Source organism: Habropoda laboriosa, unplaced genomic scaffold (assembly GCF_001263275.1).
Source record: "Habropoda laboriosa isolate 0110345459 unplaced genomic scaffold, ASM126327v1 scaffold102, whole genome shotgun sequence".
In the NCBI taxonomy this organism is placed as follows: Eukaryota; Metazoa; Arthropoda; class Insecta; order Hymenoptera; family Apidae; genus Habropoda; species Habropoda laboriosa.
The window spans coordinates 3,021,422-3,038,719 of record NW_017100262.1 but is presented as its reverse complement, the minus strand read 5'-3'; the positions used below and the strand labels follow the sequence as shown (position 1 = coordinate 3,038,719).

Genomic DNA, 17,298 nt, shown 5'->3' with positions numbered 1-17,298 from the left:
GAACGGTCCTATATGGGACAAGGAATCTGTGTTAATTAAGCCTGTCCCGCGTGATCGGGGTATTAACGATGCTTCTTTTTAGGAGAGTCGAAAGTTTCGGTTTAGAGGTTGAAGAAATTTCTAGGGTGAATTTTAAGTGGATAATTTTGGAGTTACAAATTTCGTTGCGGTGTAGTGTCGTGTGTCGTAACTTCCAGTGGGCGTTGATTTAAATGCTGTAATACAGTGAATTCTCCACAAGTGTCAGTCCGCAAGGAAGCTAAACCTGACACTTGTAGAGTCAGGGACTACGTTTTCGAGCCTGGCGCCCGCCTTTGTAGTTTGCCGAACGTAGACAAGGACAGCGAATAAAATATAAGCGTGAAACGAGGCAATCAAGCGATTTAAATACCAACTTTTTAAATTAAAATTAAAGAAATTATATTTTTCTATTATGAATTGTCGAGCCGTGAAATCTCGCAAAAGAAACTGAGTGGTGTAGCGTTACACGCTTGACTGACAGCGAGCGAGATAGGCGTAGGACCATCTATACTGACACTTGTAGAATCCAAACTGTCTGACACTTGTGGAGAATTTACCGTATTGCCAAAAATTGATATTCTTGCAATATTTTTGGGATACTTTATGGGAATATCTAGAAACGTATGCTGAAAGTGTACTTGGTTGACATAATTTTGTTTATCAGGAACTAAAATTTGGGAAATTCTTCTTTTAAACCGATTTAAGTAAGAATATTTCAGTAGAAATTGTAAATTTTCATATTTCTCTCTTTGCTAACTTAACTTGATTTTTATTCATTTTCATGCAAGCATTGACAAATATACTGTGGTGTACTTCCTACGTTTCATCGCTAGAAAGATGGACTAATTGGAAACATCAATTTTTCCAGAAGTCCTCGTCAAGGTTTCTACTCCTACAAATGAAATCTCTGGGCCTAATCGTCCTCTGCATTTAACACTACAAGGTATGGATCTCCTAGGTGGCTTTATTAACGAGTTCTTCTCTATCAACTTTTTTCCTTCTTCAACTAATGTAATTTAAAATAATTAAAAATCTTCCGTGGAACTCTAGCTCGGCCAAATGCTCTAGAAACTCCTCGATAACCCCGATAAAAGTTCACAACATTCCTCACGAAGAAGAGATTTCTTTCTCTCACTTTGTCTGCTGCTTCCCTCCTTTAACTTAATTAAACATCTTTAGTCAATCTCTAGCTCTGCAAAGTCTCTGGGAACTCTTCGATCACTCTAAGAACAGTTCACAAAATTCGCCTCTTTGTCTACCGAAAGAGCAGCCTTCATCTCAATCAAAAATAATTGCAAATCTTTGGTCTAATTCTGACAAATTCTCCTGGAACTCTTCGACAACCCTAGGGACAGTTCACAAAATTCACCATAAAGAAGTCTTCTCCCTCTCTCACCACTGCTTCCATCCTTCATCTCAACAAACACTACTAAAAATAATCGCAACTCCTCCGTCAATCTCTAACTCCGCAAATTCTCCAGGAACTCTTCCGCAACCGCACCAACAGCAGTCCCCAAAATTCGCCACAAAGACCGCAGCCGTATACGACAATTCCTCAGCAGCGTGGAATTCTCCGTAAGAGAAATTCCTCCGGTGGCACGAGTTTCAGCCAGAGGCGGTCGCGTAGAGGCGATAAAAAGGAAGAAAAAGAAAAACGACGGAAAGCAGCGGAGATAAAGGGCCGGGCAATAAGTATCGAACGAAAGGCGATCAGATGGGAGGAGAGAAGTTGGAAAGGGTGGGTTTGGCGTAGGAGCTCGATAAAAGCGGCGGAGAAAAACGGATAGGAAGGGCTAAATGCTGACGGCGGCTAGACGCCGAGCGTCGCTCCGGTCCCATAAACATAACCCGTGCACCCGACGTAAAACATAAAACGGCTGAAAGAATGATGGTCGACGTAGCGTCGTGGCACAATGGGCCCCATTCAACCGGGGTTCACGCCGCGTCTCGTTTAAGCGTCGTTATCACAATACCGGGAACGTTCGATCGAACTGGAGAAATGTTCCACGTTCGACAACGGTTTCTGTGAGAGAAATCCTTCGTGTATGGGTTCCTCGGTCCAATTGGAACGAGAATTATCATTAACCCCTTCACTCTTCCTTGTTTTACGATTTTTCCGCGATGGTACGAAATGTGTGCAATCAGTGAGAACGTAAATATTTTAGTAGACAGTAGTAATTATGTTTTTAATCGATAAACAGGAAAAATAGCGGGGTTGAAATTTTTTGAAATTCTTTCATTATAATATTTGTTATTTTACTGTGACAATTTTGGATAAAAAATATTTGTATTTCACTGTGACAGCGTTAGGGCAAAGATAGTCTTTCTAATTTCACTGTGAAAGCGTTGGAAAAAATTCGCAAATTTGATCGAGAATTAGAAAAGTCCAAAAAGCGAAGGCTTGAGTGGGCCATGTGCAGTCCTCTGCTGCGTTTCCCCCTCCTAGGGATAGTTCTGCCTCAAGGCTAAGGAAGGCCATATTGCCAAGGGGGTCCTCTTGACTAGTTTTTTCAGGAAGGACAGAATTGTATCAGCACTCTTGCAGTATAGTTCAAAATACAAGGATTCACTCTCGTTAACCGCCCACGTTTAGATTTTATTCCACCGCTCACCACCGTTATCCTGACCGTTTCTACCTTACACTTGCAAACAAAGCGACGAATAAATTTCCTCCTCCCAGTGAATTTTCTTTAAATTTGATTTAAGAAATCTCACGAGAAATCTTGCGATAGCACCGTAGATTAATCACAGCAGCCTAAGGAAAAATTCTTTCGATATTAACCCAAGAGGATATCGGCATCTTAAATCTTACGAAAGAACGAACCCATCAAATTCGATCGTAAAATAAAAATATCTTCAAAAAATCGTCCACCACAGCACTCCAAGTAGAACAGGTACCGTACTCCGACTATTTATTGTCTCTCGGTTATGTAGAACCGCTGTTCCATTCAAACGAACCATCATTTCGACCACTTATCTCTACCAGTCCCTCGATTCACTCTCTCGCTACACAGCGAAGCACCAAAACTCATCCGATCCGCACGATAGTCCCACTTCTATCGGTACACGTTCATAATTAGCCAGTATTGCTCGAGTTCCATCAATCTCTCTCTACATCGACATTCCACGTTCGACCACACGCGTCGTGGTCCTCCAGTCACGATCACAATCTCTTCACTGCTGCAACACTCTCTCTCTCTCTCTCTCTCTCTCGTGATACTCTACTACGAGGTCTATTCATTGATACAATAATTCCTAATTAAACGAACGTGGTTGGTAGAATTGCATCAAGCTACGACGAACACAGTTCAGCGAAATACGAAACAAATTACACCAGTTTCCTCTACTGTTTCGACTCTGAAATCCCCGCATGATATATAGGAGGATATGTGTATATATACATATAGGTTGTTCAGTTTCATAATGGCTGATAATTGTGCCGCAGTCGATGGCCGATTGAATCCTATTAATTTCGATCATCATCCACGGTCCTTCGATATCGTCATTATCAACGCTGTAAACTTTCCAACTGGTACTCCCGCGCGAACACCGCGGTCAGTGTGCGCACGCTGTGCAATTAGCGTAATTACCCCCGCGGATCTAATTATCATTCGACGCTACCTCGAGGGATGTGTTTCGGTGAAAGAATTCGAACAGTATTTGTTCATCTTGTAGGATTCTTCTCTGTTTCGTTTTTCGATGCAAGTGAAAATTATGGGAAAAGAAGAGAGAATCCGAAGAGTGTTTCTTTATCTTCCGCGATTCTTTTCTAATTTTCAAAGCAAGAGAAAATGATAGAAAAATAAGAAGAGAGAGAATTCGAAGAGTTCATCTTCTACGATTTTCTTCTTTTTCGATGCAAGCGAAAATGGTGGAAAAATAATTCAAAGAGTATTTCTTCATTTCCCACGATTTTTTTTTCGATGCAAGCAAAAATGAAGGAAAAAGAAGAAGAAGAGTTTTCTTTCATCTTTTACGATTTTTTCTTGTTCGTTTTTCGATGCAAGTGAAAATGGTGTAAAAAGAAGAAGAAGAATTCGAAGAGTGTTTCATTATCTTCCGCGATTCTTTTCTAATTTTCAAAGCAAGAGAAAATTCACTTGCAAACAAAGCGACGAATAAATTTCCTCCTCCCAGTGAATTTTCTTTAAATTTGATTTAAGAAATCTCACGAGAAATCTTGCGATAGCACCGTAGATTAATCACAGCAGCCTAAGGAAAAATTCTTTCGATATTAACCCAAGAGGATATCGGCATCTTAAATCTTACGAAAGAACGAACCCATCAAATTCGATCGTAAAATAAAAATATCTTCAAAAAATCGTCCACCACAGCACTCCAAGTAGAACAGGTACCGTACTCCGACTATTTATTGTCTCTCGGTTATGTAGAACCGCTGTTCCATTCAAACGAACCATCATTTCGACCACTTATCTCTACCAGTCCCTCGATTCACTCTCTCGCTACACAGCGAAGCACCAAAACTCATCCGATCCGCACGATAGTCCCACTTCTATCGGTACACGTTCATAATTAGCCAGTATTGCTCGAGTTCCATCAATCTCTCTCTACATCGACATTCCACGTTCGACCACACGCGTCGTGGTCCTCCAGTCACGATCACAATCTCTTCACTGCTGCAACACTCTCTCTCTCTCTCTCTCTCGTGATACTCTACTACGAGGTCTATTCATTGATACAATAATTCCTAATTAAACGAACGTGGTTGGTAGAATTGCATCAAGCTACGACGAACACAGTTCAGCGAAATACGAAACAAATTACACCAGTTTCCTCTACTGTTTCGACTCTGAAATCCCCGCATGATATATAGGAGGATATGTGTATATATACATATAGGTTGTTCAGTTTCATAATGGCTGATAATTGTGCCGCAGTCGATGGCCGATTGAATCCTATTAATTTCGATCATCATCCACGGTCCTTCGATATCGTCATTATCAACGCTGTAAACTTTCCAACTGGTACTCCCGCGCGAACACCGCGGTCAGTGTGCGCACGCTGTGCAATTAGCGTAATTACCCCCGCGGATCTAATTATCATTCGACGCTACCTCGAGGGATGTGTTTCGGTGAAAGAATTCGAACAGTATTTGTTCATCTTGTAGGATTCTTCTCTGTTTCGTTTTTCGATGCAAGTGAAAATTATGGGAAAAGAAGAGAGAATCCGAAGAGTGTTTCTTTATCTTCCGCGATTCTTTTCTAATTTTCAAAGCAAGAGAAAATGATAGAAAAATAAGAAGAGAGAGAATTCGAAGAGTTCATCTTCTACGATTTTCTTCTTTTTCGATGCAAGCGAAAATGGTGGAAAAATAATTCAAAGAGTATTTCTTCATTTCCCACGATTTTTTTTTAGATGCAAGCAAAAATGAAGGAAAAAGAAGAAGAAGAGATTTCTTTCATCTTTTACGATTTTTTCTTGTTCGTTTTTCGATGCAAGTGAAAATTACGGAAAAAGAAGAGAGAATCCGAAGCGTGTTTCTTTATCTTCCGCGATTCTTTTCTAATTTTCAAAGCAAGAGAAAATGATAGAAAAATAAGAAGAGAGAGAATTCGAAGAGTTCATCTTCTACGATTTTCTTCTTTTTCGATGCAAGCGAAAATGGTGGAAAAATAATTCAAAGAGTATTTCTTCATTTTCCACGATTTTTTTTTAGATGCAAGCAAAAATGAAGGAAAAAGAAGAAGAAGAGTATTTCTTCATCTTCCACGATTTTTGTTTCATTTTCGATGCAAGCGAAAATGGTGTAAAAAGAAGAAGAAGAATTCGAAGAGTATTCCTTCATCTCCCATGATTTTTTTCATTTTCAACGCAAGTGAAAATGACGGAGGAAGAAGAAGAGCATTTCTTCATCTTCTACGACTCTGCTTTCTTTCTCGACGCAAGCGAAAATGGTGCACAAAGAAGAAGAGCATTTCTTCATCTTCCACGATTCTTTTCCCGGTGGATATTAGTTTTTCCTTCTCGACGCAAGTGAAAATGACGGGAAAAGAAGAAGAAGAAGAGGTTGGTCTGCAGCGGGACATGTGTTACATGTTAAGTCACTGCTTTCTCGACGACCAGTTGCATCAGCCAGAGGAAACTGTTGGCCAGATTGCCACTGTGCGTACCTCTGGCTTCGCTTGCGCAGTCAATTAGCACTTGCTGCCTTTTTCTTCCCCTTCGTTTCGTCCTTTTGCCTCTCTTTTTCGGCCGGCGGACGTGCACAGTGAACATTTAGCGGGCAATTTGCATCGATGATCTTGTTCCAAGAGTTTTTGGTAAATTGGCGATGCTGTTAATTAACAAACTCAAGTTCGGCACAATTTATCGCCGGCAAATTAAAGGTGAAGATGCAAATATCGGCTTCTCTTTTTGGAACGTTCTACGTGCAATTCTTATTCCGACACTTTTCCACTCCGCTCCAATTCCACGTTGGAGAAGACTTATGACAGAAAATTGAACCAGAAGACGCAAAAATTAACCTCTCTATATCAACTTTAGGTCTCTTGTGATTTCTTCGGAAGAACTGCTACACTTTCTTGCTCGTTCGACGAATTTCCTTGAGAATATAGATAATTCAGAAGAAGGTTTCTACTCTATTCCATAGAAAACACTGGAAGCAATGACTCACAGGCACCATTGCCGGTTATTTCCTCCAATCTCTCAGCTGTGGACATATTTCAGCGTTATCGAGCGCCATAATCGTGTCCGTTTGAAAATTTTCACCAACGACACCGGCCAGAAACGGACTTTCCAATGCGATGAAATATCGTGGATTTTATCTCTCTCTCTCTCTCTCTCTCTCTCTCTCTCTCTGTGAAATAACCGTTGTTATCTATCTCTATAATCCGAGAGTGAATGAAAATCCTTCCATTTGTGCTGTTTCCTTTCCTTTTTCACAAGCATTAAAAATAAACGAATTTTTTTTGAAAAAACTAAAATTCACAGAGTGCGTGTGAGGTAGATCAAAAGGTGGCAAACGAAATCCATTGGAAGCAACCGTTCATTCAGAACACGCACGTCACACGAATTAGCCTCGACGAACAGTCATTAGCGTGAACTTTTAACAAGCGTTCAGGGCAGATGCGAGTTGCAACAAAGAGCGAATGAATGCAGAGACCGCAGGATGCCTGCCTGGCCTGCACGACTCGACATCTGCAAGCGCAACTTTTTCTCGCGTGGAACGCTTGCAACCATGGTTCGCCACTCTAATTGTTTCGTGGAAGCTCTCGTTTGTTACCAGTTTCTGGCGTTTACCGTTATACTATTCTACCATCTCGATCGAATAATCCGAATTCGAAAGTGTCACGCGTGGTCGACGTGGAAATCTTTTTTCGGGAATGGGAAAACTCATCGGCGGGAATTTTAGATTTTAAGGAATTAAAATTCTTTAATTCGTTAGGAGAGTGGACGTGGAAACCTCTTTCGCAAATGTGAACATTCATCTCTATAAATCTTCGAAATTTCATCCTTGAAATTGTCAAGAAAAATCCCTTTTGCAAATCTAAATCTCAATCTCCAGAAATTTCGAAGTGTACAGCCTTGAAATTATAATTAAATAGTGAAAATTTTGAAATATCACGAAAGGGAGGTGTAAATCACAATCTCCACAAATCTCGAAAATTTCATCCTTGAAATTATAAGTAAAAATCTCTTGCAAACCTGAATCTCAATCTCCAGAAATCTCGAAAATTTCATCCTTGAAATTATAAGTAAAAATCTCTTGCAAACCTGAATCTCAATCTCCAGAAATCTCGAAAATTTCAGCCTTGAAATTACAAATAAAAATCTCTTTTGCAACCGTAAATCTGTAGAAATCCCAAAAATTGCATCTTTGAAATTACAAATAGTCTCTTTTGCATCTCAAAACCTCAATCTCCACAATTCCCACAAATTACAACTAAAAATCTATTTTGCAATCCTAAATCTCAATCTCCGCAAGTCCCAAAAATGTCATCCTTCAAATTACAAATAAAAATCTCATTTGCAAACCTAAATTTCAACGTCCAAAAATCTCAAAAAATTTCACTCTCAAAATCGCAAGAAAACGAACAAAATTCCAAAATACCCCATAAACCTCTTCCCCGAAGTCCAACCTCAAACTCCCCCCTCGAACAAGTTTCTCCCGAAAGATCTCCTAAACTTTCCACCGAAATAACGAAAAATCCTAAACAACCGCGTAAAGAAGAAATACACATGGAAACCTCTTCTACAAACAACTAAAACTTTGCACAAATATCTACGTTCCACGTAGCGAAAGCTTCGCAGAAGACCATAAGCAAACAGAAGATAATGCGTGTTGCAAAAGCATCGATTACCTCATCCACTCTTATGATTAAATTCGTGTCCACGTACAACGTTCTGGCTATTTGTGACCAGAAACAGTGTGCTTACCATTCGTCTCTGTCCCTATGACTCACTCTCGCTCTTCAGTTTTCGCAAAAACAACAATCGTTACGATAAATCGGTAAAAATATTCGCCTGCGAAATTCCATTTTATTCGAACTGGATATATACGTACATATATATCGAGGAACGTTCGTTTAATGTGAAACTAACTCCGTTAGGAGTATACCGTGTACCCAGTGCTATTAATCAGCATGGACTATGGACTCCGAAATGCGCATAACTTGGTCTACAGATAGCTATGGATAACTGCTGGCCGACTGTGCACGAATAACCACAGAACTACCTCTCTATACGAACAGCTGTTCACCCTAACTTCTCATACGAGCATCTTGAAATATTGTTCATCTTTCGGGTAAAAAGAAATTTGAACGTATCAACTGGAGGGTTCTTGCTTCTGTTAGATTTATCAGTCAGTCAGATATAACAAAAATGAATCTAAAGACTTACTAGGAAGTATATACATATTTCTTTTGCATACGTTCGAGTTTACCACGTGACAAAAGGCCCTTCGGTCCCAAGCGGGGTCGTAGGCAATATTAGGGCGTTGCGTAGGAGCATTCTCAGTCCGTATACAGTGCTCTTACCATCAAGTAGAAAAGCGAACCTTCCTTGTGTCTAATAAAAGTAAACAACAACTCCCATAATCCAATAGTTTCGAGCTTCGAATTTTCTTACGAGAGAAACACTGAAATTTGAGGATAAAGTGGAGGACAATTGCGGTTGTCCATGAAATATCGAGAAAATTCGAAGGAGAAAATTTACAAGAAAAGAGTAAATGAAAATTGTGGTTATTGACGTAAAAATTGAGAAAATTCGAAAGAGGAAAATACCGGAAGAAGCTGGTAGAAGGCAATTGTGGTTTACGACACAAAGATTAAGAAATCTCGAAAGAGAAGAATACAGGGGAAAAAGTCAAAGTAGACGACAATTGTGGTTATCGACACGAAGATTAAGAAAATTCGACAGACAAAAATTCCCAACGAAGATGAGTCACGATAATTCAATTAAAACCTTAACAGTAGCACACATGACGTAATGCACTCGAATTACCGTTTTCGCGTACGAAGAGCGAGATGGAAGTGGCCAGCAGCAGAAACCTCGAGCATTAGGTGGCCTAATTTTAAGCTTCTCCATAGAGGTTCCACAAACGAGATCGATCTCCGACACGTTCCCCAAATCCCCAACCTTCAACCAAAAAATCCCCCCAAACAAGCCAGATCCCATACAAATTTTCGTAAGATAAATTCTTCCACAAACTTCTCTCTCTCTCGAAAAAACACTCCACCGAAGAAATTCCGACTTTCCTTCGTCCACACGAGACACAGTCTCTCCCGACACGTCCTTCCACCTCTCGTCACCATTAGGCGCACAAAAGCTCGCTCTATCGAGCCGAAATTCCATCCAGCTCGACAATAGGGATCCGCCTGGTTCCCCATTCGTCAGGCGCGCGCGTTTCTCGTCTGTCGGAGTAACGACGACCACGTCAGCTTTCCGGGAAGCGTTCGAATGTGGCGCATTAAAATTCAACGGGGGCATCAGGAATGTAAAGTGTAAGCGACCTTTCCGGCTGGCCAGCCTGCACAGAAAATTCTCCATCTCGAGACGCGGGGTTAACCCTTTCGAATTCTCCCTATGCGGTCGCCGCGGATGGAACACTTTTTCGCTAGAGTGAACTGTAATTCTTTTACACCAGATGAACCCATTTGCATCCGTAAACGGGATAATCCGCAGGTGACGAGTGTCAATCATCGCCAACCGCGGAATATGCAGTATCGTAATTTTGAGATAACGTGGTGTTAAGAAAATGTGGCGAGCGGGCGACGAGAGACGAATGCAGGCCCAACGGGAAAGACCCCTGCGACGAGAGGCCCACGAAGGGGTTGGCTACAGTGTGGCGAGCGAGGGATGAAAGGACAGTGTTGTAGGAAAAGTCGAGAAGCCTGGGTAGAAGTTGCGTGGGTCAAAGTCACGTGTATTATAGTTCGTAAGGGATGGGCGATTTTAATCCTTTCGCGACTAGCGCCGGTTATATCCGGCATCCGCTAAATGCTTCACACTGGTTAGCGCCGGTTATATCCGGCACCCACTAAATGCTTCACACTGGCTAGCGCCGATTATATCCGGCACTCACTAAATGCTTCACACTGGCTAGCGCCGGTTATATCCGGCACTCACTAAATGCTTCACACTGGCTCGCGCCGGTTATATCCGGCACTCACTAAATGCTTCACACTGGCTAGCGCCGGTTATATCCGGCACTCACTAAATGCTTCACACTGGCTAGCGCCGGTTATATCCGGCATCCGCTAAATGTTGTCCGATACACCCTTAAGTCCTCTGCTGTTCCAACGAAATCCTCTAAGATTTGAAAAAACGCGACATACTCCTAATGTGTATGGTGTGCACTAATGGCACGACGACCCGTTCGTTAGTGGCGTACCGATGGCTAGTTAAAGGGTTAAGCATAAGGGCACGCGGACAGCCAACGGCCGATCAACCTCTTCGTCGCGGCGCCTGATGCGATCTGCCCTGACGAATTCGCGCGATCGCTCGCGCTGGAATACATCGCGATTCATTTGTTTTCCACGGATTTCCTCGACTGCCTTATATGGCCAAGAGCTGCGATTTCACGACCGTATAAGGCTGTCAAGAAATTTCGGGAGCCTTGACGAAGTCGGACCACACACACCGCGACTCTATAAGTTATCTGTATATTTTTGTTAATAAACATTTATTTATATTTCTAATTCCACAACATAGAACCATCGTTGGTCGATAATGCGCGGTGATTCTGGCGTATTCAGAAAGCTGTGGTGCAAATGGGTTAAACACACGTGTATTCGTCTCGTATAAAGATAATTGTGACTACACTAGGCGGGAGATCGAAAAAATTGACAAATGCATACATGCGCCCGTAGCCCTGAAATGGCTGAAGAAAAAATTGACAAACGCAGAGGGTTCGAGGTCTCTGCGAGGGAAGTTTGTGGAACGAAGGTGCAAAGGGAGAGCACACAAGTGTGCCTTCTTTCTGACATCTCCGAGGATTATCCTGGACTACGATGTGTCCCTCTCCTCATTTGTCGTCCCTTTATGGCTCGTCAGTGATTCTCCGTGTCCTGGACCGCTAGGAGGAACGTGTTCTTTCTTTCCTTCTTTCTCGCTCGCTTCTGTGTTTCTTTGGTAACAGGTTAGGTTAGGTTAGGTAGGACGCGAGCTCGTTTATGCCGTAAGAGCGGAGGCGATTTTTCAGGATCCGTTCTGGTTAGGCGGCTAAAGCGACTTGAAAGGCACCGACTGGTAACGCGGTTCATACTGAAATGCTTGATAATCTGCGGTACCGTGTCGATCGTTGGGGAAAGAGGAGTTTAGGTGGGATAGGATTGCGTGGGGATTTGTGGGGGTCGAGGGTTTGATTTGAGGGCTCTGGAGATGTTTGTAATTTTGGAAGTGGGGAAGTATGACGAAGGGCACAACTGTGAATTAAATGGTTCTTTTAGCGCAGAAGAGGCAGGGTGTTTCGCAGGTGTTTGGAATTTTGGAAATGGGTAATTACGATAAAGGGAAGGATTGTGAAATGGCGAAAAAGAAGGCTGTCACAGGCTGCTATAAAATTCTTAGAGGTTTAGTGCCCCTACACTGAATGTTTCAGAGATGTTTCGAATTTTAGAAATAAGGAATTATAAATTGGATCGTTTTTCCAGTGTCGAAAAGGAAGGGTGTTACAGGCTGCCATAAAATTCTTAGGGGTTGAGTGTCTATAATTCGAATGCTCCAGAGATTTTTCAAATTTTTCAAATGGGGAATTATAAATTGGATCCTTTCTCGAGTATCGAAAAGGCAGGGTATCAGGCTTGTGTGATGGATTTCCATGAAATTCTTAGGGGGTTTCGTGTCTCTAAACTGAGATGTCTCAGAGATGTTTAAAATTTTGTAAATAAGAAATTAAAAGTTGGATCCTTTTTCCAGTATCTAAAAGGCGGAGTAACATAGGCTTGTGTGATAGGTTTAGATGAAATTCGTGGAGACGCAGTGTCTCTAATCTAAATGTTCCAAAAATGTTCAGAATTTTAGGAATAACCAAAGTGTTTCAGTCTTCCATCACCGACACTCGACCAGCCGAAAACCCAAGCGAGAGCAACGAAGTTTCCCCGAGATAAAATCCGATCGAAGTGGAAACGTCGTTTCTAATCTCGATGAAAATTCGCGCGAACAAAATGGTCACGCGACAGGTCGATCTACCGGTGAAGAAAACACTGCCATCGATCGTACTTCCCATCCACCTCGAAAATCTAACCACGAAAAATGTAAGAAGAGCAACGTCGGAATTTTTCCAACTTCTCCGAAACCCGGAGAAAGTGGTTGAAACTGTCGTTGAAGAAGAGAATTCATGCAAACCGGTCACGCGAGGCTTGGACGCGACGTATGAAAATGGCGGTTCGCGTAAACTGCAACGCGCCTCAATTACGACATTTTCTCCGCGGGCGCAATAATAAAAGCGCGTGCGTTGCACGGAGTGCGTTATCGCATAATGCCGTTGCCCTGGTAATAGACTTAATCAAGAGTAATAGACCGTGCGTCTACCTATTAATAGAGCAACCGTTATGGCGTGTGCCGCGATGCACTCCCTCCATTCTAACTCGAGCTGTTTCTCACATTTTCCCCGCACTTTTCACTCTCTTTTCGTCTTGGGAGTTTTCTTCTCCTTTCGATTTTTATTGTTGTTCAGCTTCTTCCTCGTGCGTGTGGATCAATCGTGGTTACAATGGAGATTCCACATCGGTCGATTTGCATCGATGAAATGTTTGCTGGAAGGGTTTTTGGCGAGATGGAGAGGTTAGAGAATTTATGGGAGAAAATGAACCCTTCGACAGTCTAATAAAATTGTTGCTCTAGGGTAAGAAATATTTATATTTCACACGTGTTCTTTTAGTAATTACGTAATTAATGGAAATTTAGTCAAGATACCTAGGTCATAGTTGTGACAATAACACCTCGCCCCTTTTCAACTTTCTTCCTAAAAGTCTCACCGCAGTTAAATATTCGACGCTTTGCCCAAGTTTCATTCACAGGAGATAAACTGACGAAGGGTTAAAAGAGAAGACGCAAATATCTGACTCTCTTTTTCCACTTTATCCTTTCGTACTTTCCCGATCTTCGTAGCATAGCTGAAACTCGATTTCTAGGACGCATTTCAGCTCACTTGGCGAATTTTCTTTTATTTCTCTTTGAACCGACTCAAAAAGCCGCAGAAAAATGCCTAAAATTCTGGATCGACAAAACAATCACCGACCAAAGAAGAAGGGCCAAAAATCTTTCTCCCGCCGATTTTCATTCCTCTTCTTCGTCCTCGTGGATCGATCATCGCCACACTGGAGCGATTATTCACGATCGGCCAAAGGAGAGGACCAAAAATGGCTCGTCTACTTGCGTCGTGCGCCCCTCTTATCGATTCAACCGCGCCGGGCTGGAATGCAACATTGCGTCACGAGCACAACAAGACGTCTCTCTCTCTTTACCTCGTGTGGCGTGCACGCCACCGATCGAATATTCCGCATGCAAAGTGCATCGATAGCCGGGCACCGTGGATTTCGATCGATTTAGATAATTCCGCAGGTGACACGCATCGAGTTTACGGCGCGGCGGCGGCGGTGAGAAAGCCTAGGAGATGATAGAATATTACGCATATTTATCGGGAGTATTGCCGTTGAAAGGACGGTAATGTGGATGTTTAAAGTCGTAAAGCGTGGACGGGGCGAAGTGGTACGAGGCAGATGCACGAGTTCCAGTTTCTCAGGAAGACGCATCTCGAGCACTTAAGCGGCCCGTATACGCGATTATTAACCTAATCGAGTGTCCCTGAGAGGACGACGGTATTACCTATACAACCGTAAAAACTTGCTCTAACATGCTGATTTAGTACCACCGAGGGGGGGGATTTAATGGTCGGACAGTCGCGTATCTCGTGTTGGAAATTTGCAAATGTATTCGGGTACTTGGTAGCTGAAAGGTGGTAAAGAATTCAGGTACTTGATAGATAAAATGTTAGAGGAGAATTCAAGCGTTTGGTGCTTAAAATGTTAGCGAAGAATTCGACACTTGAAAGCAATCGAGAATTCAGGTACCCTTTTAGCATGGAAAATGGCCAAGAATTCAGGTATTTAATAGGTAAGATATTAGAGAAGAATTCAAGCTCTTATTGCTCGAAATGTTAGTGAAGAATTCGACTATTCGACACTTGAAAGCAATCGAGAATTCAGGTACCTTTTACCCTGGAAATTGGCCAAGAATTCAGGCACTTATTAGGGAAAATATTAGAGGAAAATTCAAGCACTTGATGTTCGAAATATTAGTAAAGGATTTAACTATTTGACACTTGAAATCAATCGAGAATTCAGGTACCTTTTACCCTGGAATTTAGCCAACAATTTAGGCACTTATTAGGGAAAATATTAGAGAATAATTCAAGCACTTGGTACTCGAAATGTTAGTAAAGAATTCGACTATTCGACACTTGAAAGCAATCGAGAACTCAGGTACTTTGTACCCTGGAAATTGGCCAAGAATTCAGGTAGCTGTCGCTCGAGGGACTGGCCAAGAATTGAAGCACTCGATGCTCTTAAAACTCGCAAAGAATCCCACGTATACGTTTCATCCTTGAAGCGATTAAAAATCCAAGTACTCGTTACTTAACAATTTACCAAAAATTCTAGTTGACTCATTTCGAATTCAATCGTATTAAGGATGTAACCAGCTACCGCTAACTACCTGAATTCGCTCTCTAGCACCTGCTACTCCGTCAAATTGCCCAGGTAGCTCGAATTAAAATAAGCACTCGACCACACTTCAGCCAGAATACTAAACACACATATTATAGCGAGCCAGACACGTCTCATCTACGACTTGAACGAACCATCGACGAAGTACGCATTATACACAAATTGATCCAGAATAAATAAATAAAAAATATACAAATTATTCATTTATTCAACAATATCTATTTTATCTCCGTTGCTCGCGACACACTTGTGCCAACGATTTCTCCAGTCTCCACAGAATGGCTGCAACTCAATTTTTACGATGGCTTTTAGCTCATTTAGCGAATTTTCCTTCACCACCTAAATTCACTCAAATTCACGTTCTTTCAGCGAAAATTTCAGTCTGGAAGGAAGGAAAAATTTGCACGACGATATCAGTCGAGATTTTGGTAAAAAATTCACGATCAAGCACCGAAAAGCGAGCTATTATCGCGTTGCAAACTCTATCGCTTAATTTTCCAATAAATCCAGCCGTGTTTCCTTATCGAACCACGCAAATCCATCGATTCCATTTTCACCAAAGAGAAGCCTCGTTTGCAAAAATTCCACTTAATTTCCCCACACGAAATCACTGTCTCGACACTCCGTACACCAACTGCCACCCAATCGGTACAAACTCTCCTCTGAAAACCGCAAAAATCGAGGAAAAAACGTGCCTAAGAACGTTTTCGAAGCGAAGCCGCGTATCTAAAGTAAACTTCTCGGCGTAGTTTGTTGGAAAAACAGGAGGCATCAGCGGGCTTAAAAAAGATTCTTTTCACCGTGGTATCCTACGTGAGTCATCAGTTTCTCCAGCGCGAACCGCATTACACACTAGTCTTTCTACCTTAAGTCAAACATCCGCTGCCTCTCTCTCTTCCCTATCTCTGGGCGATACGATGACCTCACCGAGCGCGTAGAAAACGCGTGGCCTCTCCTGTGTTCGTCGAGAGGAACACGGGCGACGTCGTTTGCGGTTTGCAGAAAAACGATGCCATCATCGCGCGGCAGCCGGTTTACATCAACCCCCAAAAATAACGCCCCGGGGCTTGTTAAAAGGCTACGCGAGCGGAGGTAACGTTGCGCGCACGCCAAAGCTACAGGCGAACGCGCCTCTGTTGATCGTTCGCCAGACCGAAATGGAATTACAGGTTGAAAGCGGCACACATCCGTCATCGACGTGCTCTCCTCCCGTGGCAATCAAAGCTGGGAGAAACGTGCACGATGTTAACCGTGTAACTTCTGTCTCTCTCTCTCTCTCTCGGTTTTGCAGATGAACAGGGTGGATATCTTGCGTGGTGAGAGGAGAATTTGGACAGGTGTGTGGAGCACTGTTCGGGGAGAGATTTGTTCGTTGATGGAAATTGAGGGGAATGTTGGTTCGTTCGTGGAAGAAGTTAGTTGTACTTGTTTTGATTGTGGTAAGGGATCTTGTGATATTGAGGAAATTTTCGGATATGGTAGCACTCGAAAAAATGGTTGTCTGTAATAAGCGATTAGATCGAAGTAATAAGCACTAATAATATTGAGGACATTTTCAGATATGGTAGCACTCGAAAAAATATTTTATAGGTTACAAAAGGGGTGAAACTCGCTTTGAAATTTAGTCTGATATATCTCGAAAATTATTAGAGAGAGAGAGAGGGGAATAGTGTAAATTGACCAATCTTCTATTTTCCTAAGACAAAATTTGCGAAATAAAAAATAAGAAATAATTAGTAAGGTTTCAAAGAAATACTCGACAGTATTGATCCTCGGTGAAGGGGTGAACTAACCAATTTTCTATCTTCCAACAAATTTGAAAAATCGAAGCTCAAACACACACCGAATCTTCACCTTTAATTCTCTCAAAAACAAAGCCACTCAAAAATCACCTTCACCCCACATTTTCCCTCCACCTCCACTCTCCAACCACCTAATTAATCCGAAAATTCAATACACCTCTATCGATACTCCACCAACAAAGTTTAATCAACCGAGGTAGACAAGTATCACCGAAATTCATCGACGAGTGGAGGACGTCGCGAAGGTGCCCTCTCTGTTCGAGAATTTCCAAGCGGATAGGCGAAGA

General features: G+C 42.1%; 1 protein-coding gene across 5 annotated transcripts in view; it reads right to left on the bottom strand.

Moving 5' to 3' along the window:
- The window catches only part of LOC108573011 (dystroglycan-like), a 189,184-nt gene that overhangs the window by 54,295 nt on the left and 117,591 nt on the right, over window positions 1–17,298 (bottom strand). Inside the window, exon 1 of one of the 5 annotated variants that reach the window (XM_017935367.1) lies at window positions 16,075–16,105. The exons of the other annotated variants lie outside the window; for them this stretch is intronic. The gene's annotated coding sequence lies outside the window, so the exon portion shown is untranslated. Of the gene's footprint in view, window positions 1–16,074; window positions 16,106–17,298 lie in introns of those variants that run through there. 5 annotated transcript variants of the gene reach the window in all.